Source organism: Hibiscus syriacus, unplaced genomic scaffold (genome assembly GCF_006381635.1).
Source record: "Hibiscus syriacus cultivar Baekdansim isolate YM2019G1 unplaced genomic scaffold, ASM638163v2 tig00116937_pilon, whole genome shotgun sequence".
NCBI lineage: Eukaryota > Viridiplantae > Streptophyta > Magnoliopsida > Malvales > Malvaceae > Hibiscus > Hibiscus syriacus.
In genome coordinates, this window is record NW_024063475.1 from 2,500,943 (window position 1) to 2,527,544 (window position 26,602).

At 35.2% G+C, this 26,602-nt stretch overlaps 1 pseudogene; it reads right to left on the reverse strand.

Annotated features, from left to right (window-relative positions):
• Positions 1 to 281: 281 nt before the first annotated feature.
• On the reverse strand, positions 282 to 24,273 carry LOC120188020 (annotated as a pseudogene).
• Between the last annotated feature and the right edge of the window lie 2,329 nt (positions 24,274 to 26,602).

Consider the following 26,602-nt stretch of genomic DNA (forward strand, 5'->3'; position numbering starts at 1 on the left):
AGGGTCAAAATACTCTTAAAAAAAGAATAAATGATTATTTTAATAAATATTAGGACTAATTTTGGTATTATGTCATATATTGAAACTCAAGATTACACAGTTGTCTAAATTAAATTTTGTTATTTAGCTAATATTTTATGTTTATTTCAGATTGTATATTATTCAATTATTTTTTTATTATTGTGAATTTAAACATATTAAAAATATGTAATATATAAATATATTTAATTTACAGGTTAATATTTTAATGGAATTAAACTAGTTGAGGAATTCTATTTTTATTATCTTAATAAAAGAAATGATGCGGAAGATGCAAACGCCAAAACCCCAAACGCAACGCAAAGCATATCTAAAGTCCCTTCCTTCCTCGTTCTCCTTTCTTTCCTTTCTCTCTTCCTTTCTAGAAAGTTCTCCACTTCCTTCTTCCTTTCCATTTCCATTTCCTTCCTCTTTCCTTTTCCTCTTTTGCCCTCCAATGCTTTCTTCAAAATTACCGAACTGTCCTTCCCGTTAAGATACATCCCATCCATATCCTCCAACCGTAAACTCACCTCTATCAGGTGCAACTCCCCTATCGCCGCCGATCTCCCGCACGTGACCACCACCTCGCACTGCACCCGCTCCGTCGCTGCACCGATTCCCCCTCCGGTTACTACGGACGAAAACTTCACCTGCATCTCTCCGCTCAGCCAGTGCCGGTGTACGGTCACCGGTCTTTGACTCGAGATATTCATCGCCCGTTTTCCGATCGGGTCGATCACGATCCAACTCAGCTCCATATCTTCCTCCAGATCCCTGCACGTGTCGTCCTTATACTCGTGTAGTATCCGGGTCGAAACCGCTTCTTTTGGATCCAATACATCCACCCGAAACGGTGAGCAGTTGAACCAAGAACTTACAGTTTCCGTTTCGACGACTTTGCTAAAAATCAGCTCCTTCTTGTAATATATATCAACGGCCGAGATCAATTCTGATGGAAGGTCTAGATTTTCCGACGACGAGGTCGCGGGTTCGATGGCTAATGGGAAGGCGTCGGAGAAGAAGGAGCGGGAGCCGTTGTTGAAGTTAGAGATGACGTGTCGAACACGTGGGGAGGTGGTGGAAGGCCACGTGGAACAACAGATGTCGGTCCAGAGGTTTTCTCGGGAGGCGACTGCATGGAGGTGGGTGGAGGCGCAGGAGGCGGAGGCGAGAGTTGGACCGTCAAGCAGGGTCAATATGTGGGTCTCTATTATATCTTGATGGACGGTAGAGCCGGCTGCTGCGTTGTTCTGATCAACGGTGGTGATTTCCGGTGAGCAGCGTGCCTGTAATGGCGGCGATGCTGATGAACCAGACATACTGTTTGTGTATTTTTTTTGGGTGTTTAGATGCGGGTATTTTGTAGCTTGATGTTTATATAGGAGTAATTTGAGGAAGACAGTACAAAGAAATTAAGAATGGCCCTTTTTTTGCAGTTAATAACAAAATTGCCCTTACTTTATATTATACTAATAATTATGTTCAGCTTATCCTGCTATAGTGGGTCGTTGACTGCTGCTACCTCTAATTATATGGTACATTTTATCGCACATGGCTTAAATTTGATTCAAGGTAAATTATAAATTTGATAGTTGAATTTTACTTTTTTTTTCTCTTCGTTCATTATATTTTAAATTTTTTTATTTTTTCATTAAACTTAATTTTTTTGATTTTTTTGATTACTTAGCTGTTAAATAATTAATGATATTAAAATAAATTGTTATATAGATATAAAATGATGTTATTTTTAACGTCGTTAATTATATAATGACAGAGTAACCGAAATGGAGAGAAAATAAAATTTAGTGACCAAAAAACTTAATATATAAAGTTTAATGAGAAAATTGAAAACTTTTAAGTTCAATGAACAAAATAAGATAGAGTAAAATTTAGTGATGAAATTTATAATTTACCCTTAATTCAAATATATGAATTCTAAGATATATTAGAAAATACAGTTAAAGAAAGGAAATGATATATTAGAAAATAAAATACAAGATAAATTCTTAGTTCATTTATAAATTTGAAAAATATTCACATTTAAAAAAACTCTTATTAAATACGTACACCCATTACAAATATATATTTGTCCATAACTGCTTTTGTATTTTATATATATATATTTTTGTTGATTGATTGTTTTAAAAATAAGTGTTCAAAAAATATTATTTGATGATAATTTTTCAATACACTAAGTTTGACTGACTGTTTTAATATTAATTTAATCATAATCTTTTAAATGTTTATTTTCACTTTTTCTAGCAAATTAAGATAAACAATCTTTTATCTTCCTCTCATTTTTCTATATAATTTAAAATATTTTAGAATTTTTCCTAATACTTATTATTTTATTTTTCTAAATTATTTTCATGATTGTTAATCTTTAAATTTTATTACAAATTATGAAGTATTAATCTCATAAATATTGATTTTAATACAAAATATAATAAAGCCAAACCTCTTTTAGTTTCAATAAAAATTAAAAATCAAAGTCACATCACTCAAGTGTGTATATATATATATATAAACATATTACACAATATAAAACTCTTTTAATTTTATATGGATTTATAACTAATAGATAAATAAAAATATACGATTGAGATTAACAATAGAAAATGAGAAGATATTCATCGAAAATAAAATAAAAAGTTAATCTCATCATCTATTTTCATTTATCCAACGGGTCTAAATAGGGATGGCAACAGGCCGGGTTCGGGCCGGGTATTGGTCCCCCATCCTCGTCCCCGTTTAAAAAACCCATACTTGTCCCCACTTAAAAAACCGCGGGAATTTAAACGGGGATTCCCATCGGGTAATCGGAGAAAACCGCGGGGAAACGAGTATCCCTGTTTAGCATAAACGGTTATTTAAACAGGTATCGGGCCGAGTATATATATATTTAAATTAAATATATAAATATTATATATATATTTTAATTTAAATTAAATTTATTAATATTATATATATATAATAATTATTTTTAATATTTATCGGGCCGGGTAATCGGGGCGGGGATTACCAAACTTGTCCCGTCCCCGTTTAGCATAAACGGTTTTTTCTCGTCCCCGTTTAATTCAGTTTTCGATTTTTTCCGTCGGGTTCGAGTTTTTTTTGCCATCCCTAGGTCTAAATATATGTAAAACTAAAAGAGGTTTAGACTATGTAATTAGATCATACTCTATACAAATATAATGCAATTTTCTTATCATGTAATGGAACTATGTATAATCAACTTGTCAAATAAATTGATTTTTTATATAAATTAAATTAAAAATATATATCCACAATTAAAGTAGAAGAATGAGAAATTTTTGAAGAATTTTTTCTAAAATTTATTAAATAAACATGAATATTTTATTTATTTTTATAGAGTTGATATAACTTGTTATATTAATTCAAATATTTTGTTTAAAATATTACTAAATTACTGATTTATGTCACATTCAAAACGTAAATGAAAGAAAATTTTATATTAAATATATATATATATCTTTAGAAAAGTTATATTTATAAAAGAAAAAGTTATTCAAATAAATGAATTATAAATAGAAAGGTAAAATAATTCTATAAATTGCTATAGTTTAATTAATCTACTATAGCCAATGAATGATGTAAAACAAAATAAAATGAAAGAGAGGCGTCCCGCGTTCAAACTTTATCATATACGACGATAAGTTAGGAAAAAACATCATTTTCATTTGTCTCCTAAACTGAATCTTTCTGTTTGACGTTTCTCTATCTCTCTATTTATTTATTTATTTATTTATTTATTTATTATTATCATTAATTAATTAATTATCTATTTACACGAAATAATTTATCTCAGTAGTTAAAGAAATCATTGTTATCCTTAGAGGTCATGAGGTTGAGCACCAACAACAGCAAGGGTGATTGAGCGTTCATTGTCTTTTCAGTGAATATCTTCTCATTTTCTATTGTTAATCCCAATTATCTATTTTTACTCATCCAACAGTCTTAAATCTATATAAAACTAAAAACAATTATATTATATAAGTAAAACCTAACCAATATATGTATCTAATATGTTGAGCAATTGTTTATAGTAAGAGTCAAATAGATATAACAAGGATTAACGTTGAAGGAAATCACAAGCCAACTTGATCATATGTCACCACTGATGCTTTAATGTTTATAAATTATGACTTTATATCTAATTAATGCATTGTTTGTACACAGAAAATAATTATATTACATCATTAGGTGTCTTAAAAGATGTATAAATTATCGCTACTTTTTAAAGTAATTCTTCTAAAATATTTTATAATAAGAATTAATTTGTTAAATTTAAAATTATGAGGGATATACGATGTATTTTTATCAAAATTTATCATGAAAAATTATTTAAAATATTGTCAAAATCTTTGTTTGGAATTTTCCCGAGAATCAAACGGAAAATTTATTTTCCCTTCGGACGAAAATGACGTTAAGACACAAATATTATACATAGATTGGTCTAAATGACATTCATGTGTGAGGCCTCTAAATTTTAGAACTATGTAACTTATCACATACGACACTTGTACATAGATTGGCGTAGACACACCTTTTCTACATATATATATATATATATATATATATATATATTATATATTATTATTATTTTATTAAACTAATACATTTTAGTTTCTATAACAGGCTTTTACAATTCGTTAGGCCTAACTGTGGCTAGGGATGGTAACTCAACCCGAATCCGACGGGTTCCGACCCGACCCGACCTGATCGGGTAGGATTTTTTTAAAAATATTTCGGGTTCGGGTTCGGGTCGGGTCGGGTTTTTTTTAAATGCACTGTTCGGGTCGGGTCGAGTCGGATTTAGGGTAAAAAAATCTGACCCGACCCGAAAAATATATATAATTTTATCTTATATATTTAGGGATAATTACAATAATATCCCTCCATATATAATTTTTTTCAATTAAGTCACTGTTTTCATTGAATTAAATTTTTTTTTTATTATTTCGGGTTGGGTCGGGTCGGGTCGGGTTTCTAAGTCATATATTCGGGTCGGGTCGGGTCGGGTGAAACATTAATTTTGTCGGGTCGGGTCGGGTCACGGGTGGAGAACCCTTTCTTCTCGGGTCGGGTCGGGTGGCCCAAAAACCCGACCCGACCCGACCCATTGCCATCCCTAACTGTGGCCCATCTTCAGCAGCCCAGTGACCTGAATCAATCTCCAAGCCAAACCCTATAGAGTCGTTCCTCGTTCGAAGTCCCCACGCTGCACACCACCAACTCCGATTCTTTCGGCACAAGGAGAGCACGAGGCAACAACCCACAACCGATCATCTCGGTTCAACAGCAGACAAGTCACAAATGTTAGTTTTTAACTAGGAATCAAATACCCAAAAATAGGGGTGCTTGAACATTATAAATAGCATGTAATTTCTATTGTATTACACAAGGATTTTCATACGAAATAACAAGCAAAGTTACTAGCAAATCGCAGCCAAATACTCAGAGCATTTCGAAGGTTTCTTGCAATATTTCGAAAGGAAAGGTAAAAAAATTCATACCTTTGTGTGTTGGTTATTCTTGTTTTGTGCCTTTGTTGCGTTTTGGTTGAAAAGAAACCGAAAAGAAAACGTTTTTGCCGATGAACGGAGGGGCTCAGTCGAGGTTTTCTCTCGCAGATCTAGCCCTCGAGGCACACTTTTTGTAAAGAGCGTTTTGATTTTTGGAACCAAGGTTTTAAGAAGTTTTCGAATTTTGAAAAAAATAAAAAAAATAAAACTTTTGCCGCCGATGACCGGCGACCGGCGCCGATCAACGACGGCGGCGAGGCGACGAAGTCACCAGAATCTGGAAATTTACGGCGGTGTTCATGTGTTCTTCAAGAACACAAGAACAAGTTGAGAGCATTTTGAAATGAGAAAATAACCTCAGTGACCAAAAATCCCATATAATATACGATTTTAACCAACTTTTTCCGGATTTGCCAAAATGACCAACAAAATCGCAATGCGATCGCTAATTCGCAACGCGATCTCCATTATCGCAAATTCGCGTTGCATTTTCGCAATGCGATAGTTGAAAATCGCGTTGCGATGGTCTAAGTATCGTTGCGATTTTCCCAATTCGCAATGCGAATAAGTAAATCGCAACGCGAATTGGGAAAATCGCAATGCGATACTGACTATCGCAATGCGATAATAAAAAATCGCAACGAGATACTTACTTTCGCAACACGATACTGACTTTCGCAACGCGATTTACTTAGCGCCATTCGTATTAACGCGTATTTTTTTTTTCAAATTCCAAACACGTATTTTTTCTTAATAAATCGGAAAATGAACCGTCCACAGTAATCGCAACTCATAACCTCAAACCCAAAAACACAACACTCAGTCCCATCTCCATCTCTCACTCTCTACGGCGAAATCCGTCCCCATCTCCGAAGATTTCCGTCCCCATCGCCGGCGAAATCCCTCACAACCATTCACAGTCAAAAATCCCTCGCAATCATTCAGAAATGGAAAATCAATCTCCGAGGGTTAGTTTTTTTTTATTTTTATTTTGAAATTTTTGCATTATTTTAGGTTTTTCATATTGAGATTGATGATAAGTTTACTGGTAATTTCAATAATAGATTAACCATTTCACTTAGATTTCTTATTAAATTCATTCGATTGATGCCAATACTGCTAAACTGTTTAGCCTGTGAAGTTAGTATTTGTCTTTGCTTTGTCTTTTGGTTGAAGTAATGCAGAAGAAGAATAGTTTCGAGAATGAGAATCGCAACGCGGAAATGACTATCGCAACGAGATAATCGCAACGCGAAATAAAAATCGCAACGCGAAACCAAAATCGCATTGCGATTTTCATTTCGCGTTGCGATTTTCATTTCGCGTTGCGATTTTAATTTCGCGGTTGCGATTTTCATTTCGCGTTGCGATTGTCTGGTCGCGATAGTCATTTCGCGTTGCGATTCTCTCGTTGCGATAGTCATTTCCGCGTTGCGATTCTCATTATCTCGTTGCGATTTTCATTTCAACCAAAAGACAGAAACAGTGTTGCAAATTTTAGTTTCAAGAATAAACGACTATTTATGTTTATTGTTTTGTTTTTGGTATATCTTGACAGTGTAATTTTTGGTATATCTAACTTGGTATGTTTATTGTTTTTTTGTAGAAATATTTTTCGGCTTCATTGACATTAAGGAATAAAGTTAGCCTAGCCACTACAATTGCTTCGAAGCTTTCACCTGCACAAAGAAAATTGTTTGAAGAAACCTGCTTCGGGCCATGGCTGAGAGTACAGCATCCGGGTGGAGATGCTAGTTTGACCCATTTGTGGCTTCAGACCATGACTAGCGATCTACCCGACAGTATACAACGTGGTGAGGAAGAGATATGGTTTCATTTTCCACCGGCGTATACTTGTTTTGGGCGGAAGGAGTTCTGCTTAATCACTGGTCTACGATTCGGACACGATGATGTAGGCCGGTACACTCGTCATATCACCCGCCCATCATGGTTATCCAGGGTTTTTCCTGATGAGTCAATAGAGAAGCCGAACTTACACGTCGACGACATGAAGAAATTGTTTAATAAGAAAGATGGTTTTACTCGGATGAATGACGTCGATGTTGTCCGAGTATGCCTTCTACTACTTTTGTATGCCGGCTTTCTAGGCAGAGAGGCCAGACAACCTATTCCTCAGGAGCTAATATTATTGGTAGAGGACCTAAATGCATGGAATCTGTTTCCGTGGGGTTCGTATATATGGAAAGCTACCTGGACTAAGTTGTCGTCTGCCTTTGATGACCGCAAAAGTTTGCGGGGTGATGGGTCGAAATACACTTTGTCAGGCTTTGTTTGGGCCTTTAAGGTAAGAATCTATATAATGTTTTCAAAATTATAATTAATTATTTAACAATTACTAACGTTTGTTATTATATTGTTTGTAGATTTGGATATTCGAGGCTTTCCCCAGCATGCGGACATATGCATTAAAATCCTCAGATGATATTCCTAGGGCTATTTCCTGGAAGAGGAAACGTATGTTGGATTGGGAAGACTTAATACCATATGCGACAATAAATAATGTAAGTTAACACAAATACTATCATATATAAACAAGTTATTAATAGTAGACGTTTAACTTTGTTTTAGTTTTTATATTATTAGGAGGCCAACACTCCATTAATGAGACTGACACCCACGGAGGCTGAGCTTGCCACTGATTGGTGGCAAGCTAGTCAGCGTTTTTTTGATGGCACGAATGATGAGCAGCCTCCACTTCCTCCACTTCGAGAGCCATCACCTCACCCAGAGCCATCACCTGATCGACCCGACTATACACCTCTACAACGAGAGCCATCACCTATCCCATCACATCATCGAGTCTCTTCTCCACCATCACCTCATGATAGGCGACCGACAAAGATGCCACGACTTCTATCTCCCTGTTCTCCACCTCCACGGGATGAGTCAAGGGAGTTACGTGATGAGGTCAATGCCTTGCGTGAGGAGATCGGTACTCTACGCGATAACGATGGTGCATGGCGTGTGGAGGTGTCTACTTTACGTGGTGAGGTTGCCACTCTACGTGAGATGGTAGTATCGTTGCAGAATGAGGTTCATACTCTACGCAACGAGGTAAGTTTAAGATTTTTCATATTTAACTTGATGATAAATTTACTCGTAATTTCACTTAAATTAACCATTTCACTTAGATTGCTTAGTAAATTTATTCGGTTGCTGCCAAAACTGCTAAACTTTTTACTTTAAATTTAGTAACTTGTTTTGTCTTTTGGTTGAAAGTTTGAAATATATTTATCTTTGTTTTCACTGTTTAAATATCATGTCTGTTTATTTACTGATATTTGTATTTTTATTTAGCGGACCGATAAGGTGGATGCTTTACGTCGGGTTTTTCTTGCACGACAGAGTTCACGCATCAGACGGCGTGCACGTGCTATTAAGTCTCCGTATACCCCAATAGTGCGAAGACACCGCAAGAAGAAGCCCGACTCGCCTATCATCCCTCAAGAGTCCACTCCTATCGTTGAAGAGGCCCCTATCATTCCTCGAGAGTCCCCTCCCACCGTTCAAGAGGCCACTGTCATCGTTGAAGAGGTCCCTCCCACCATTCAAGAGCCCGATTCACATGGCGTCATATGTAGGATTCTTGAGAAACCCTCTGACGTGCCGGACATGATGGATTCAAGTTGGCTCTCGTATGAGTTACCGGCCAGTACCATACCGGTATCTGAAGAGGAGAGGAAACAACTACCGGACACAATTCTGGATAACACCCTTTGGGCTAAGACCGCAGTTGATTTTTATCTACACGAGCGAAGCCAGGGGTGTTTCACTGACATATGCAAGCTCAATGATGATATCTATTTGTTGCTTGATCGGTCTTGGTGGGGCGTATTATTAGGGGTCGAAGACAATGGCTATTTCGATGGAGGGGTAAGTCTTATATTTTTCTTATATTTTCATTTGATTAATTTGTTTAAAAATTAATGTAATTCACTAATATATGTATTTTTTTGTAAAACAGCATATCGATGCGTGGGTGTCACGTCTACTAATAATTAGGAAACTTAAGGAAAATAAAAGAAATACACGGTATACAATAATGCCGACGGCTTTTAACGCAGTTCACTTGAAGAATCAACGAGATGAATCATTTGCGTTGGGCAATGGACAAGCTAAACTTTATCCTGCATGGTGGGAGGTCGATAAGGTTAGTGTTTATTTTAGATTGAGTTTAAAGGTATTCATAAATAAGTGCGCAAATGAATGAATTATTACTTATGATTGCAGGTGTTTATCCCTGTTTTGGAACGTAACCATTGGCTTCTCGTCGAGCTTCAGATCCCATCCCTTAAGGCAATAGTATATGACAGCATGATAAATTACATATCATTGGCTGATTTAAGAGATATTATTAAGGGATGGAGCTCTTATTTGGCTAAATACTTGGATGCGATAAATTATTGGACTCGTTCTGGAAACAAGAAGCCAAAGAAGCTCAATATTACAGTTAGCAGAGACGAGACCGCACCACAACAAACGAAAGGACCCAGAGGGGATTGTGGTCCTCTCGTATGCTTGGCGTTGGACCGTTTGATCACAGGAAGTATAAAGTATCTACCTCCCACCGATATAGATAGAGCTGCAGTAGGCTTGTGGTTTCGACATTATATGGCTAGATCGATATACGAGACGCTGCCTACCTGCATCCGCGTTATAAAAATGTCCATAAACAATTGGTATGTTTATAGGCTTGTGGTTTGAAAATGTTTGGTTAAGTACCTAGAATTCAATAATTTGCTGTTTGTAGGTTTTAGATGTGTAGAAAGTGTTGTTTGAGCAAATGTTTGGTTTATGCAGGTTAATCTCAGAAGTGAGCTGCGTGAAAATGATGTATGACTGCAAAAGTTGATTCAATAGTAGAAGTGTTATTTTCTCTAATAATTATTGCTTATTTTTTGATTGTTTAATTGATTTGTAAAAGGTGATTTGTAAAAGTTGATTTGTTTAATTGATGTTAACATAATTCTTATTTGTGCTTGTTTAATTGATTGAAATGTAATGGTTGATTTTGTTGATTTCAATATGCATTATGTTGAAGGCAAAAAGTACTATCGCAATGCGAAATGAAAATCGCAACGAGAGAATCGCAACGCGAAAATGAAAATCGCAACGCGAAATTAAATTCGCGTTGCGATTTTCATTTCGCATTGCGATTCCCTCGTTGCGATTTTCATTTCGCATTGCGATTCTCTCGTTGCGATTTTCATTTCGCATTGCGATAGTAATTTCCGCGTTGCGATGGACATTAAGATGATTGCCTATTAAGTGATAACAACTGGAACAGATCATAGCAATTTTCAAACTCAAGTTACTAATACATGCCTAACTGAAAATGTTAAAAGTTCACACATAAAATCTACATAATACAACGTTTGCATTTAAAAATCACCTAAGTTAACAGACCCAAAAGGTGAAGCCAGTTGTGATTGGGATTTTAAAGATGATTGCGATTTTGATTGCCTTTTTCTTGACACCATATGAGCTTTGGATTTTGATGATGATCCATATTTTGGTAGAGGAAAAGATGATTGTGATGGCACTGGTGATCCACATGTCAACCTTGTATGACCACTTTCCTTGCACCGACTACATGTCGATCTCTTCTTCTCTTTACCCTTAGACGGTATACGATCGTGACTTTTTGGTCGGCCAGGTAGCCTTCTGTCCATGGTTGGTGGCAAAACTGTTTGTAAGTCATCTGGTATGTCCCACTCAGAAGGATGTGAAATAGGGTAGACAATCTCGGCATAAGTCTGTCGATATACTTCTGTAGTGTAGCAATCCATAGCGTATGTGCTTGAATCATCTTGGTTTAGATGAAGAGCAACTTTTATAACATGGCCACATGGATAACCAGATGTTTGCCATTTCATACAACTACACGTCCTTGCATTTAGATTGACAAGCCCATTTAAGTTATTATCCAGTACTTCAAACAAAGTGTTTGAACATGGTTCAACTCTCCATGACGTTGACTTCACAACATGTTTCATTATCTTTTTTTCAGTCCATGGTGTAACACGATGTTCCAATGTTCCTGTAAATTTAAATAAATAATACTTAGTAAAATATATCCCAATGTTCCTGTAAATTCAAAGAAATAATACCTGCATGGTTTCTTTTCTTGTAGTACCACTGTTGAATAGAGGCTCGAAAAAACTCCATTAACATAGTAATGGGTAATTTCCGGGAATGACGACTTAGAGCGTTAATTGATTCTGCGCTATTAGACGTCATGAAACCATATCTTGCTCCAAGTTGATGTACTCTTGACCATCTTTCAAACCCGACATCTTCTAGTGTTTGAGCACACTGAGGCAAAACACGTCTTAAACAGTTTATATGCTTATTGAAATCCACTTCCCGATAAGCCTTTACAGCCTTCCAGTATGTCCATTTGTGCTTTTTTATACCAGCAGACCTTGATTTTAGATTTCTATACAAATGAACACCACAAAGTCCATGAAAAGCATCTGGGAAACACCTTCTAACAGCGTTGTCAATTGAGTTTGGCCTATCGGATATGATTGTCAGATTGCTAATAGGACCTATGCAATCCCTAAGATGCCCCATAAACCATGTCCATGAATCAGAGGTTTCAGATTTGCCAACCCCGTAAGCTATTGGCAATATCCCATTGTTAGCATCCATGGCTACTGCTAATAAGTTTACTCCAAGGTATCGACCTTTCAAATGTGCTCCGTCAACTATAATAACTGGGCGCATGCAAGTAATAAACGAACGAATCTACAAAATAATACACAAGAAATATAATCATTTAAATTTTAAATGCATGTAACTAACAGAAATGAGTCAACAGAATTATATTGATTTACTAACCGCAGCACCAATGGCGATAAACAGCAACTCAAAGCGTCCATCTCTATATGTTTTGATATGAGTTACCGACCCAGGATTTTTCAGCTTTAAATTATGACAATAAGCCGGCAGTTGGGCAAAGGATGCTTCTGGCGACCCCCTCAACAATTCCAAGGCATAACATTTGGCTCTCCAAGCTTGAGAATATGATATACTAATCTTGAACCGAGCATTCATGTCAGTCATAATTTCATGTCCCCGATATACCCTGTAATTCAAAAACATTAACTCAGCCAGAAAACCACCCAACACTTTTTTGTTTGCCTGTCTATGGTGAGGAAAAACTTGGGTTCTTGAACATGTATGTTTATCAATAAAGGTCCTAACTTGAAACATTGCGCAATCTTTTATCCTCTTTGCAATCATACGCCACGTACAGTTTTTGTCAATCGTACACCTTGTTTCGAAACGATCTTTGCTTGATTTGTTAACTTTTAGTTGATAGCCATCTTCCACACATTTCGTATACAAAGCTATCTTCAAGTCTTCCTTTGTATCAAAAAAATCATCTTTCTTGATACGAATAACTTTTGTGTAACAATCAACTGCTTTCTTTGCCAACTCTTCTTCCGGTAACTGAAGTAATTCTGGCATATTCCAGTTATACTCCCGTGGCATTTTCTTTTTCGGGGACTTTTTCTTCTTCTTTTTCTTCTTCAGGATTATATGAATTACAGAATGGATGTTCAACATGTTCATTCACAGTCGTAACTTCCTCCTCATTATCATCAACAACATCTTCCTCGACAACGGGTGTTTCATCATCAAAATTCGGGTATTGCACGCAGGGTCTGTTTCTTCTTCTGAAACATCATCAAAATTCGTGTATTGACCAATATCAAAGTCCGGGTATTGACCAAGATCAAATTTTGAATACTGACTAGTACTCACAATTTTTTCTCTTGGCTCATCATCATCTAATTGGTCAATACGAAAACCGGAATTTGGTGCTGAAAGTTGATTTGGATTTGGATTAGAGAAAGGCTGTGGGTTTTGAGACCCACTTAGTTGATTACTACCCACTACTGACCCAACAATACTACTTCTAGGTTCAACAACATACAATGTAACATCATCACTTGAAACATTAATGTAAGCAATGAATCGTTCAACATCTTCATTGTCGGTTAACAAATAAACTTTACCATTTCTCTGATAAGATAGCCTAAATCCACTTAGGGGCTCTAAATTCAATTTTTTTGAAACACGTAACATTAGGGTTTCATAAGTTAACTTCTTTAATGACAGTTTTAGTTGAAGATTCATGGGTAAAGGCATATATTGTAAAACACCATGAACATTCTCCCATGACCCTCCAAAACACAAATCTATCCAAACATGATCAACATTAGATGATTTCATGGTTGTAACTAAACAAACGAGATGCGAAACTAAGACCTGTTGCCGGATGGGGAAGGATGTCGTTAGATATTGGAACGGATGTCGCCGGAGAGAGTGATAGATGGAGATGGAATGAGTTGCGATTTAGGGATTTAGGTTATGAGTTGTTGCTGCTGCGTATATATACATACACAAAAAATTTGGCTTGCGAAACTAAAACCTGTTGCGAACTTTGAAACTCGCATTGCGATTCTGTATTATCTCGTTGCGAAAGTCAGAATCGCGTTGCGAAAGGCAATCATTTGACCATTGCTATGATCTGTTCAGTTGTCATCACTTATTAGACATTCATTTGACTATCGCAACGCGAAAATGGTTATCGCAACGAGAAAATCGCAATGCGAAATGAAAATCGCATTGCGATTTTCTCGTTGCGATAGCCATTTCGCGTTGCGATAGTCTGTTTTGCCTTCAACATAAAGCAGATTGAAAATCAACAAATCAACTATTACATTTCAACACAAATTATGTACACATCAATTAAACAAATCAACATTTACAAATCATCTTTTACAAATCAATTAAACAATCAAAAAATAATAATAATTCTTATTTCTTCATCAATTATTGAATCAAGAATCAACAACTTTGTGACCCCGTACATCCATTTCACGCAGCTCACTTAAGGATTAACCTGCAGAAACCAAACATTTGCTCAAACAAGACTTCCTACACATCTAAAACCTACAAACAGCAAATTATTGAATTCTAGGTACTTAACCAAACATTTTCAAACCAAAAGGAGTATATATGTTAACAAAACTTGCATTTGACTTACCAATTAACAATGGACACTTTCATAACGCGGATGCAGGTAGGCAGCGTCTCGAATATATTGCTCTAGCCATATAATGCCGAAACCACAAGCCTACTGCAGCTCTATCTCTATCGGTGGGAGGTAAAAACTCTGTGCTTCCCGTCGTCAAACGCGCCAAGCAAAGGCATACGAGAGGACCACAATCCCCTCTGGCTCCCGGCGATTGCTGTGGCGCGGTCTCGTCTCTGACAACTGTGACATTGAACTTCTTTGGCTTCTTGTGTCCAGAATGACTCCAATACTTAATCCCATCCAAGAATTTAGCCAAATGAGAGCTCCATCCCTTGAAAATATCTCTCAAATCAGACAGTGATATGTAATTGATCATGCTGTCATACACTATTATCTTCAGGATGGGAGCTGAAGTTGGACGAGAAGCCAGTGACGACGTTCCAAAACAGGGATAAACACCTGCGATCATAAGTAATAATTCATTTATTTGCGCACTTATTTATTAACACCTTTAAAAAATTTAAAAAATTAACACTAACCGTATCGACCTCCCACCATGCAGGATAAAGTTTAGCTTGTCCATTTCCCAACAAAAATGATTCATCTCGTTGATTCTTCAAGTGAACTGCGTGAAAAGCCGTCGGCATTATTGTATATAGCGAATTTTTTTTATTTTTCCTAAGCTTCCTTATTATTAGTAGACGTAACACCCATGCATCGATATGCTGTTTTACAAAAAATACATATATTAGTGAATTACATTAATTTTTAAACAAATTAATCAAATCATATATAAGACAAATATAGTCTTACCTCCCCATCCAAATAGCCACTGTCTTCAACCCCTAATAGCACACCCCACCAAGACCGATCAAGCAACAAAAACATTTCATCGTTGAGTTTGCTGATGTCAGTGTAACACCCTTGGCTCCGCTCATGTAGATAAAAATCAACTGCGGTCTTAGCCCAAAGGGTATTATCCACAATTGTTTCCGGTAGTTGTCTCCTCTCCACTTCAGATACCGGAAGGGTACTAGCCGGTAACTCATACGAGAGCCAACTCTCATCCATCATGTCCGGAACCGGTGGGGGTTTCTCAATACTTCGATATATTACCCCATGTGAATCGGGCTCTGGAATGGTGGGAGGGACCTCTTCAACGATGATAGTGGCCTCTTGAACGGTGGGGGGGGGAATCTTGAGGGAGAATAGGGGCCTCTTGAACGATTGGAGGGACTCTTGAGGGATGACCGGTGAGTCGGCTTCTTCTTGCGGAGTCTTCGCACCATTGGGGTGAACGGAGACGTAATAGCACGTCCACGCCGTCTGATGCGTGAACTCCGTCGTGCAAGGAAAACCCGACGTAAAGCATCCACCTTATCGGGCCGCTAAAAAAAATTAATACATAAATCAGTAAATAACAGACATGATATTAAACAAAGACAAATATGTTTCAAACTAGCATTGTATTCACCCAAATCATTATTCTATCATAGTTTCACAAAATGCTCAGATAACATTCCAGAAGTAAGCACTTATATAAACATTTAAAAGGACAACATATATAAACATTCCAGAAGAAGAATAGTTTACTTTCGCAACACGAAACTTAAAATCGCAACGCGAAATGACTATCGCAACGCGGAAATGGCTATCGCAATGCGAAATGAAAATCGCAACGACAAAATCGCAACGCGAAATGAAATCGCAACGACAAAATCGCAACGCGAAATGAAAATCGCAATGCGATTTGTGTTTCGCGTTGCGATTTTGTCGTTGCGATTTCATTTCGCGTTGCGATTTTGTCGTTGCGATTTTCATTTCGCATTGCGATAGCCATTTCCGCGTTGCGATAGTCATTTTCGTGTTGCGAAAGTAAACTATTCTTCTTCTGCAAATTGAAACTTGAATGGATTGCATTACTTCAACCAAAAGACAAAAACAAAACCAAAAACAAATACTAACAAAAACAGATTCGCAGCAACCGAATGAATTATGAGTATGAAAAATCTTAAACTTACCTCGTTGCGTAGAGTATGAACCTCATTCTGCAACGATGCTACCATCTCACGTAGAGCGGCTACCTCACCGCGTAATGTAGACACCTCAACACACCATGCACCATCGTCTTTGCGTAAAGTACCGACCTCCTCACGCAAGGCATTGACCTCATCACGTAACTCCCCTAACTCATCCCGTTGAGGTGGAGGTGGAGGTGGAGAACAGGGAGATAAACGTCGTGACATCTTGCCGGTCGCCTATCTTGCGGTGATGGTGGAGAAGAGCTCGATGATGTGAAAGAATAGGTGATGGCTGTCGTTGTGGAGGTGTATAGCCGGGTCGATCAGATGATGGCTCTAGGTGAGGTGACAGCTCTGGGCGAGGTGATGGCTCCCGAAGTGGAGGCTGCTCATCAACCGTTCCATCAAAAAAATGCTTACTAGCTTGCCACCAATCAGTGGCAAGCTCAGCTTCCGTGGGTGTCAGCCTCTGTAGAGGAGTGTTGGCCTCCTAACAATATAAAAGCTTAAACAAAGTTAAATGTGTACTAGTAATAACTTGTTTAAACATATGATAGTATTTATGTTAACTTACATTATTTATTGTCGTATACCGTAGTAAATCTTCCCATTGCAAGGTTCGTTTCCTCTTCCAGGAAATAGCCCTGGGAATATTATTTGAAGTTTTTATTGCATATGTCTTCATGGCGGGAAAGGCCTCAAATATCCAAATCTACAAACAATATAATAACAAACATTAGTAATTGTTAAATAATTACTTATAATTTTGGAAACATTATATAAAAATTCTTACCTTAAAGGCCCAAATAAAGCCTGTCAAAGTGTATTTGGAACCATCGCCATGCAAACTTTTTCGATCATCCAAGGCAGACGATAACTTATTCCATGTAGCTTTCCATAAATACGAGCCCCACGGAAACAGGTTCCACGCATTTAGGTCTTCTACCAATTTGATTAGATCATTTGGAATAGGTTGTCTGGCCTCTCTGCCTAAAAAGCCGGCATGCAAAAGAATTAGAAGGCATACTCGGACAACGTCGACGTCATCCATCCGAGTAAACCATCTTTATTATTCAAAAATCTTGTCAGGTCTTCTACGTGTAGACTCGGCCTCTCCAGCTCAGGAAAAACCCGGGATAGCCATGATGGGCGGGTAATGTGTCTAGTGTACCGACCTACATCATCGTGTCCGAAGCGTAGACCGGTGATTAAGCAAAACTCCTCCCGCCAAAACACGTATACGCCGGTGGAAAATCAAACCATATCTCTTCATCACGACGTTGTATAGTCTCTGGTAGATCTCTAGTCATGGTTTGAAGAAACATGTGTGTCACATCGCATCTCCACCGGGATGTTGTACTTTCAGCCATGGCCCGAAGCATGTATCCTCAAACATTTTTCTTTGTGCAGGTGAAAGCTTCGACGCAATTGTTTTGGCCAGGCTGACTTTATTTCTCAAGGTCAATTGAGCCGAATAAAAGTTCTACAAAAACAATAAACATACTAAATTAGATATACCAAAAACTACACTGTGAAGATATACCAAAACAATAATAAACATAAATAGTAGTAGTTTATTCTTCAAACTTAAATATGCAACACTGTGAATTTCGTATTTGTCTTTGTTTTTTGGTTGAAGTAATGCAATTCATTCAAGTTTCAATTTGCAGAAGAAGAATAGTTTCTGAAAATGAAAATCGCAACACGAAAATGACTATCGCAACGAGAGAATCGCAACGCGAAACTAAAATCGCGTTGCGATTTGCATTTCGCGTTGCGATTCTTGGTTGATTTAATAAGCAATCTAAGTGAAATGGTTAATCTATTATTGAAATTACCAGTAAACCTATCATCAATTTCAATATGAAAAACCTAATAATAATGCAAAAATTTCAAAAAGAAAATAATTAAAAAACTAACCCTCGTTGGTTGATTTGGTTGATTTTCCATTTCTGATTGTGAGGGTGGCTTTGAGAGATTTAGATAGACGGATTTCGCCGGAGATGGGGACGGATTTCGTCGGAGATGGGTGAGAGAGTGAGAGATGGAGATGGGACTGAGTTGTGATTTTAGGTTTTAGGTTATGAGTTGCGATTACGGGATATACTGTGGACAGTTCAGTGTTCCAATATATTTATTCATGTTTGGAATTTAAAAATAAAATACTTGGCCAGGATACTAATGGCGCTTTGAAATCGCATTTGCGATTATGTATTATCGCGTTGCGAAAGTCAGTATCGCGTTGCGAAAGTAAGTATCTCGTTGCGATTTTTTATTATCGCATTGCGATAGTCAGTATCGCATTGCGATTTTCCCAATTCGCGTTGCGATTTACTTATTCGCATTGCGAATTTCCCAATTCGCGTTGCGATTTACTTATTCGCATTGCGAATTGGGAAAATCGCAACGATACTGTAGACCATCGCAACGTGATTTTCAACTATCGCATTGCGAAAATGCAACGCGAATTTGCGATAATGGAGATCGCGTTGCGAATTAGCGATCGCATTGCGATTTTGTTGGTCATTTTGGCAAATCCGGAAAAAGTTGGTTAAAATCGTATATTATATGGATTTTTGGTCACTGAGGTTATTTTCTCTTTTGAAATATGAGAGGGGTTTCGGCGAGAAAATGAGAGAAATGAGAGATTAACTTTTTATTTGAGGTAAATACTCGGCCCGTTGGACTGTCCATAACCCGACCCGTATACCTACGACCCGCGTTTTTATTTGGAAGTGGGGAAATCCCACTTTTGGTCACTTTCTGTTATAAAAGGTCCCATTTCGACCTTAAATCCATTTTAATTCGGCCTATAATTTTATTTTCTTTTAATTTGAGCACCTCACCTTTTTAAAATTCGATTCGACCCTTATATTATTTTTTTATCACTTTTATCATCTATTTTAATGTATATACGTATTTTTTATATTTTATTTATCTATTATTATTTTACATATTTTTTAATTATTTTTTTGTTATTTCTTTATTTAAGTACTATATCTTATATTTTTTTCCTTTTCATATTTTTTTATTTCTCTGTTTTTACTATTTTTTTAGTTATTATTATTATTATATTTTATTTTCATTATTTCGTTTATCTACTATTATTAATATTTTTCTCTAATATTTAATTATTTCATATCATTATTATTATTATTATTAAATATATATATACTTTTTATTTATTTTATTTATTTGTTTTATCTAATATATGTTATTATTTTACATTTTCTTTATTTTAACCTTTATATATAAGTATATATATATATATATTTTACCTTTTGTTATATTTTCATGCTTCTACCCTTTTTAGCACCTTATTATGTATATTTATTATTATCTTTCTTTTTATTTTTTTTATCTTATTCTTTAATTTTCATTTCTATTTGTCTTTATCCTTATTTTTCCTTTGTATTTGGTTAATTAAATCTAATATTTTTTAAGGGTGCAATTTTAAATTCGTCAAAGGTAAGTAATTTGGCTCGTTATTTTACCTTTTTATTTAAAGTTATAATTTTCTTAAAGTAAGACAACTGGAAATTACATAGTACCGAAAGGGCAGTTCAAGGGTTAACCATTCCTTGACTGTAACCGACTCCCGAATCTGACACATCTTTGGTAAGACGCAAATCAGGTAAGACATAAGGTATCCGATCAACCCGTTTGCTTCAAGATAAATGATCGGTGGCGACCCCAATTCGTTTAATCCAAGTCGAAGCCCAACTCCCTGACCCACCCGAAAGACGGTTCCGACAATTGGCCTATACATTACATGTTAATAATGTTAATTAATTCTTAAAGAAATTGATTAATTATATTTATTTTAAGGGTTTTTAATAAAATATTTAATTTGGGATTGATTTTTGGTATATTATAAATTAATTTAGTTTTAAGTCAAAATTCGATTATAAAAATTTGAGAGTGACGGTTGGGTTATTTGATGGTTTAAAGATTTAGTTGGATAGTTAATTGAATCAAGTGGCCTTTAAGAGATGGGATTCGCTGATTACGTATTTTGAATTTGTCTATTTTCGTGGCGTCAAACAAATTATCTGATTAGGTATTCTCGTAATGTCATGAAAACTTTTGATAAAAAATTTCGATATTAATCAATTGATAATGTATGCACTACTACTTAAACTCAAGATATCTAAAGAATAAATGAATCAATAAATCACCCGATAAATAAAAATGAACACAAGATTTTATGTTAGAATGCGAACTTATTTTAAGAGAAGACAAACTACTAAACTTATAGGAGAGACGAAAACAAATTAGTAATAGTAATATAAAAAGGAAAGAAATTTAAAATATATGAATTTAAAATTTTCAGGAGATGACTCTCTTCAGCTATCCCCTTTGGTCAATTCTCGTCGATAAGGAAACAATATTAAAGGGAACCGTTGAGAATTGCTTTCCATTATTACAATCAACCATACCACAATCATCCCAAGTGATTTCAGATGCTCTCAAAGATACAATGAGGGAGAAAGATCAAAGAGAAGAATACTTCACTTTTCGGAAAGGGTTTAGATTAGTGGTGACTAAATAAGAGTGAGAAGATAGTTGAAGGATGAATATGTAATTTACTCATTAAAAAGTGTCATGCTGTAACAGCTATATTAAGTTTTTAAAGTTGAGGTACAAAAATAAAAAAAAAAATTTAGAAATTATTTTGAAACAAATGAAAGTTTAAGTATTAAAATGAAATAAAACTAATAGTTTACATACTAAAGGTGTAGTTTACCCTAAACATTATACAGAAATCAATCACGCTCGATCAGTACCTAGATCTAAGCTGTCGTTGTGTTGATATTGGCATAAACAGTGAGATAGATTATGGCCGGCGGTGAATATATTAATATTTTCTACAGGCGGTTAGGGTGAGACACTTAAAATGTTTTTTTTAATGTTAAACATTTGGATTAAACGAAAAGAATTTAGGTAACTAAATAAAAAATTAATACAATTTTTTTATATTAAACCTATTATATATAATAAGTTGTAGCCCAACTTGTGTGGGCAAAATCAACCCAATAATTCGAACGGGTAAATTATTTAATGTAATAGGATGATTCGAAAAATAATTTTGAGATTTATGATATTTTTTATAATACACGTGAAATTCTTTACTAAGGCATGACGAATTTCATAAAATATATTAAAAATTTAAAGCTGGTTACATTGACGTAATAAGTTCTATACAGTTTTGCTCAATATCATATGATGAGTTCTAATTTTTATTATATTTTATAAAATTCATCATGCTAATGTAACGAATTCCTCAAACACTATAATAAATGTATCCTAAAATAATTTTTGAATCACCCTATTAGGCTAAATAATTTACCCACTTGAATTATTGGGCTGATTTTACCACTTGTGTGTATTAGTGGCGTCACAACAATTATAAAGAAAAAGAAAAACATTATTTTAAACTTCAAAGCCCTAACTTTTTGACTTGGTATACTTTTTTTTTATGATTATTGATCACATCATTAAGTTTTGTCTTTGTATTTTAAGTCAAATTTCGAACCCTATGTAGTTGCACATTGAACTTTTTTCCCTTCTTTTCCTTGCAACTGCATGCACAATTGCAATTAATAAATCGTCAACCTGTATATTATCCACAGTGGTCGGTCTTACAAGGTATAAAATAATTGATATTGTTTATTAATATTTAACATTGAAATCATTATTTGACCAACATTTTTTAACTTATAGTTTACATATGTAAGATTAATTATAAATAATATCTATATTAGATTAAATCTATAATTATAGACATGTACGTATAATATATGATGCTATTATAAGTATAATAAAAATTATGTGATCAATCATGTTATATGTATTAAAGTGTCATGAAAAAATGTAAATATCATAAGTTGTATTTATAATTTTATTGTATTTATAATTTGATGAGGGTTAAAATTATAAATACTTAAAATACTGACCTAATATATATATATATATATATATATATATATATATATATATATTTGAAAATAGCGTTTTGTATGATTAAAATAGGACCATTCATACAAAACGAGATATCGACAATGACTCATTAAAAAACCTTTTTATCCCTAAATAGAAGAAAAATAGTGTTCAAAATTGATATCAAAACCAAAACGAGCCTAACATTCAATACAACACATAAACGAGACCAACCGGCCAATTAATTTCCGCATCGAGCTAAAAAGGATAACCCCACCGCATCCCACGAACAACTCAGCCAACCACGCATAGAGAAGCTACAGCACAAACCACCAAAAGATCGAGACAAGGAAGTTGTCTCGAGCCATCGCCAAGCCTGCCAACCAGAAGGAACACAACAGAAATATCACACAAACCAAACTAAAACAACGCATCATCGCACCTAAAACCAGGCTACCCAACCTGCACAAACAACACAGAGCACACCAAACGAATAGGCAACCAACAGAAAATATAAACAAGAGAACCTGTAGTTCCTCACAATACATCTCCATCTGCACAACGAAAGGGAAAACAGCAGGGAGGAAAGGTCAACGCCCCTTCACCGCGCACCCAAATAGAATCTCTAACTTCTAGCAGCAAAACATCACCAAAGCAAGGCTACCTAATATGAACAAAAACATTCGGGCACCTATAGAAATCCACCCCTGAAAAACCAGACCCGGACCAATTGCATTTGCACCAAAATCCAATCATCGCCACCGTCGAACTAAAAATTTTCTCTTCGCTGTAGTTTTTCTTGTTAAACAACACATCGTTCCTACACAGCCAAATGCCCCAGGTGAAATCGAAGAAGTCTGTGTTCCAGATTTTCTTGCAGGAACTAGATACAAGACTCCATTCCAAGCAGAAAGAATTTCACGAACATCACCTGGACACACGAAATGAAAGTTTCAAAAAGCGAACCACCTTTGCCAAACATTTCAGACCACGTTGCACTGACAAAACAGATGAGAGGACGACTTAAGCTCGATGCCACAAACACGCACAAACAATTAGCTGGACTCACCACCCCCCTTAGCTAATTCAACGAGGATCAGAATTCTTTGTAAAACAACCTTCTAGACAAAAGCCCCAACTTTAAATGGAGCAAGGTTAACCCAAACTAACTTCAAAAAATTATCCCGCAAAGCACAAAAACTTCTCAGAGAATAAGGCCACTCGAGCACTTATCCCATCTCAAGCAATTCGAAACAGCAGGGACTTGCACAACTTTATTTAGCGTGTTCACAAATTCCTCCCAAATGCTACGCTCCCAGTCGAATAAAGGTCTTCTAATCTCGATGTTCCAAACCCAAAAACCATTGATGTTATACCCAAGTTCCGACAACTTACCATCCTTTTTAACCATCACACTACAAAACCTGGGAAAAGATAATTTTAAAGACGAGGTCTCGGTCCAAAAGTCATTCCAAAAATCCATAGAGCTATCATCACCAATGGAGATTCTAAGATCTTTTGCAAAACTATCGTCAGCTAAGGATAAAGGAGCTGAAATGTTTCTCCACACCCACGACAATATTTTCAATGAAACCAGGTTCGGAAGTGTTGAAAAGATGAAATTGAAAGATGAATTAATTGTTTTCTTCTTAGCTTTCTGCAAATATATCATAGCTACACTCCATGCACATGTTAGCATGCAAACGTTACCATACTACAAACTCCAATATTCTCCCCGCTTCGTTGTTTTCTTCCTATTGGGATTTGAAGAGACTTAATTGAACAATCGAAAATGTGCAAAAGGGGTTAATTGATAAAATTGTGATTAGGGAGTAAGAAGAACAAAAGTTAGAAAAATTTGGCACAAAGATTTAAGTGGTTCGACTTATCAACCAAGTCTACATCCACTACCTTAGCTTATTACTAAGGATTTCTAACAATTCACTATTTTATTCTTTCTTTTTAAAGGATCAAGAGATAATCTTTACACTCCCTAATTTTTCACTTGACTAAACTAGAACCAAACCCCTTTTACAAAAAGAAAAAATGTAAACAAGAAAACCTCTCTAAAATAATATTTACAAAAGGTAGATGTTTACAAATTTAGCTCACTAAAACAAAAATATTTACAAGAGAGATAAAATAAGATTGGAAAACTCTTCTATTGTGTTTGATTGCTTGGATAGGTGTTTCTAACCCTTCTTCAAATGTCCCCAACTTATATTTATGTGTTAGAATGTTGTTGTGGTTGTTTCTAGTCGTTGGAGGTGGTTTGGAGCCGTTGGGGATCAATTTTCGTGCAAAGTAAAGCTGCCCAGAACAGAGGGTATTGATACTCCTAAAGGGAGTATTCGATACTACCTTTGTTATATTTAAATCAACTAGTCGTTACTAGCCGTTGGGGCCTGATGGTATCGATACTACTATACATAGTAGTATCGGTACCACTTTGGGTATCAGTACCTTTTTTACATTCTGGAATTTGAGCAATGTTGGAAGTATCGGTACTACCTAGTGAGTATCGATACTTTCATCGATACCATAAGAACATTATCGATACTGTTCATTAGGTATCGGTACTGTAAGAACAATATCGTTACTACTTGTCCAGAAAATTGTTTTGTGCTCAATTCCAAGCTTTAAGGACTTTGAATTATTTTTGAAAACTTTGAAAAACTTTGAACAAATTGAATACAAGTCCGAAAACATTTTTCCTTAAATTTTTATATCAAAATATAGTTCAACAATCTCCCCCTTTTTGATGTAACAAAACATTGAAAATTTGTTTTTGGCAAAACTCCCCTTAAAAAAATGTTTAATGAAAAAGAGATCAATTGATGGAAAATATGTGAAAATGTTCAACTCCCCCTTTTTCATTAAGAGATTGAATTTTTCAAACCATACTTCATGATGAAAAATATGTGAAAATGTTTAGCTCCCCATTTTTCATTAAGAGATTGATTTTTTCAAACCATACTTCTCCCCCTCTTTGTTAGATAAAAAAGAATTCAACTTTAAATTTCTAAAATAACTTTGAAGAGTAAGTGATAAATTTGACACTAAAAGCATTTGAAAAATCAAAGCTCCCCTCAAAAAGTGTATTCCAAACAAAAATTAGCTTTAAAATATTGACACTTAAACAAATTGAATTTCAACAAAGAGTAACAAACATTTTAGTAGCACATGAAAGTCAATATATCGAAGTCTAAAATACTTTATGCAATACCAATAATTGAAATTAAGTACATATGCATAAAGTTTTTCAAAATGTTATGCATTTGAAAATTTGATATCAATTGTTAGAGAGATATCTTTAACATTTAAAACACATGCATAAACATTTAAAATTTAAGGATCAAAAATTTAAAATTTGTAAAATCAAAGCATTTGAAAAGTTGATACCAATTGTTAAGAGATATCATTTGCATTGAAAATCACTTTGAGCAAAATTCATTATGATGAACTAAAAATTATGAAAAATCATTAAAATTTAAAATGTTCATCATAAAACTTTTCAACATACATGAGATTAATTAAAAATAATGCATAATCATTTAAAATAAAAACTCATGCATGCATAAACTAAATGAGCAACCAAATAACCAACTAAAAGCATTAAGCTTAAGGGTTACCCATTCCTTTTCAAGTGTGGCTAGAACATTTGAATATCTTCACTTTCATCACCATTGCTCCCACATACCTACAAGAGACATTTAAGTAGATTTTGGTATCCAATTGTTTTGGATCCTTGAACGTTAGTTTCAATGCCCTTTGTTCCCTTAGGAACCCATACTTGTCTAATTTTAAAACGTTTTTCTTTCTTCAAAGGACAAGTATGTTCCTTGTGACCATGATAATGAATGTGAGCATTTTGTCATTATTAAACTAGTTGAATTATTTAAAATGATTTATTTTTCTTTTGTTAAGCATTCAAGCTTAACTTTTAAATTAAAATTTCTTTTTCAAAACTTTCAATTTTCATTTTTGAAAGCTCTAAATCC